This window comes from Nematolebias whitei, chromosome 12 (assembly GCF_014905685.2).
Source record: "Nematolebias whitei isolate Nwh7 chromosome 12, NemWhi1, whole genome shotgun sequence".
NCBI classification, from domain to species: Eukaryota; Metazoa; Chordata; class Actinopteri; order Cyprinodontiformes; family Rivulidae; genus Nematolebias; species Nematolebias whitei.
Window position 1 is genome coordinate 22,854,741 of NC_056509.1, and position 2,343 is coordinate 22,857,083.

Consider the following 2,343-nt stretch of genomic DNA (forward strand, 5'->3'; position numbering starts at 1 on the left):
ATATATATATATATATATATATATATATATATATATATATTCAATACTCCCCCACCCCGCTGTAAAGATATTATGGTGTATGTATATGTTCATAGATGTGATTAATCAGAATCAGTTAAATGTGAATGTTAGAGCTCTTTATTCAGAAAATCTGTACGTCACATTACATTTCAGGATCTGTTTATTGTAGACATAGATTAAATGTTAAATATGAATATTTTTATATTTATCACCACAGTAATAATGTTACATACGTTTGTAGTTGTAGACACTCAGAAGAATACATATGTTGGTTTAGCGCTTACCTATAACCTAAACATTTAAGGAGTACAGTAAACTTTTTTAATAATCACGTTAAAAGTCTTTTATGCCTGTTTCTTCTTCTTTTTTTTCAAATGCTGTATATTAGTGTGTGTGTGAAAGACAGGAATGAACTTAAAACACTTTGTAGAAAGGTGCTTTATGAAGTTCAGTCCATTTCCTTGTATTAGTTGATCAGCAGATCTGCCACATCCATTATGGCGGATGCTCTGATGTATCTGCAACTGGCCAACCCTGCTCCACAAGGCATCTACATATATATGTTTATGGGTATGTGTGAGAGTATGGTTGAGATAAGTAAACATCTTTGAAATATACTGTAAATTGATTTATGTGTATATTGGTGAGCCTTTTTCCAAACGTTTTCTTCTAAACAGCTATACAGTATAAGCGTGCTATGTGTCTTGTTTGGGTGGCAGCTGAAGGAGGGGGCCGTGGTACACTGACTCTGACCTACCAAAGCTGGATCTCGGATTGCTGAATGTCACCTCTCTGGCGGGGAAAGACTATGAGCTTGTGTGTGAGTTTGAGAGGTACCAACTAATTATAACTGGACTCACCTCACTGCACAGCATGGGTTCTGAAATCAGTCTCCGTAAGACGGGCTGGACCTTATTCCACTCTGGTGTTGCATATGAGGAGAGGTGCCGAGCTGGTGTGAGGCTCACAGACCACCCGGCTGGTTATAGATTCCTTGAAGATGGTGTTGGAAGTTGCTTTAGCTGTGGATTCCATCAGTCTTCTGGGAATCGTCAATGACCACAGACGACAGTGCAATCTGGAAATGCTTGATTGGAAGGAACGGCCTCAGGGGGCAGGCTCTCTGTTTACCAGTCAATCAACATTCCCACCTTCATGTATGGTTATGAACTCTGGGTTATGACCAAAATAATATATTCTTAGATACAGGTGGTCAAAATGAGTTTTCTCCATATTGGATGGCTCTGTGAGAACATCCTGGGAGAGATTCACAGAATGGCTGCTGTGTTTCCTTACTGAGAAAAGCCAGCCCAAGTGGTTTGGGCATCTAGTAAAGATTCTCCCTGGATGCCTCCTTGGGGAGGGGTTTCAAGCATGTCCAACTGGTAAGAGACCTCAAGAAAGACTTGGGACACACTGGAGAGACTTCGTCTCTTGTTGGATCTTGAAAGACATTGAAGTCCTCCGCAGCCCCCGCAGTTAGTCACAAACAAGTGGCAGATGATTGATGGATGTAGTTCTGTTTCAAACATTTTCCAATTTCATTCTAGATAGAAATGAACATATGTGCAAATATCTAGAGCCAAACAAACATGGACCAAAAAGTAGCTTCATTTATCTAAGGGATAACAACTAAGCTGTCTAAAATTTGACTGTGGATACAATAAACTGCATTCTGGGTGTATGAAATATATCTTTTGATTAAGAAGAAATTAATTATACATATTTGCTTTAAACAGGTATCATATTAAAAAGATTGCTTTCCATATATTATCAAAGCTGTTAAAACACACTCCCCTCCCCACCCCCAAATTTTGGTATGGTAATCATCAGGGCTCAATTTGTAAACCGATTGATTCTGGAATGCAAATAGCAGGTGGGTGTCACGATCCTCGAGGTTGGAACCCAATTGCAGGGAGGCGAGCGAGGCAGGAGTTTAAAATAAAAATAATTTATTTTAAATAACAAAACAAAAGGCTGTCGGTGCAGCAAAACTTACTTTGGCAGACAGGATCAGAAACTAGGCAGAGCAGATCATCAGAGGGACAAAAACTGACAAGACAGAGGAGGACTGAGAAATCTGTGAACACAGAACAATCACCGGACAAGGAGTGAAGGAAAGAAAGGCTTTTTATAAGGCAGAGGGAGAGTGAGTAATGAGAGCACCTGGGCAGGTGGCTGATGAGGGACAGGTGTGAATGATAAAGACTGAGGAGTGGAGAGGCAGACTGAGGAGTGAGTGGGAAAACAGGACCAGATACACAAAAACAGAAAACACACAAAGAGCAGAGGCTTAGGCAGATGGGGGGGCAGCGGGGGCCG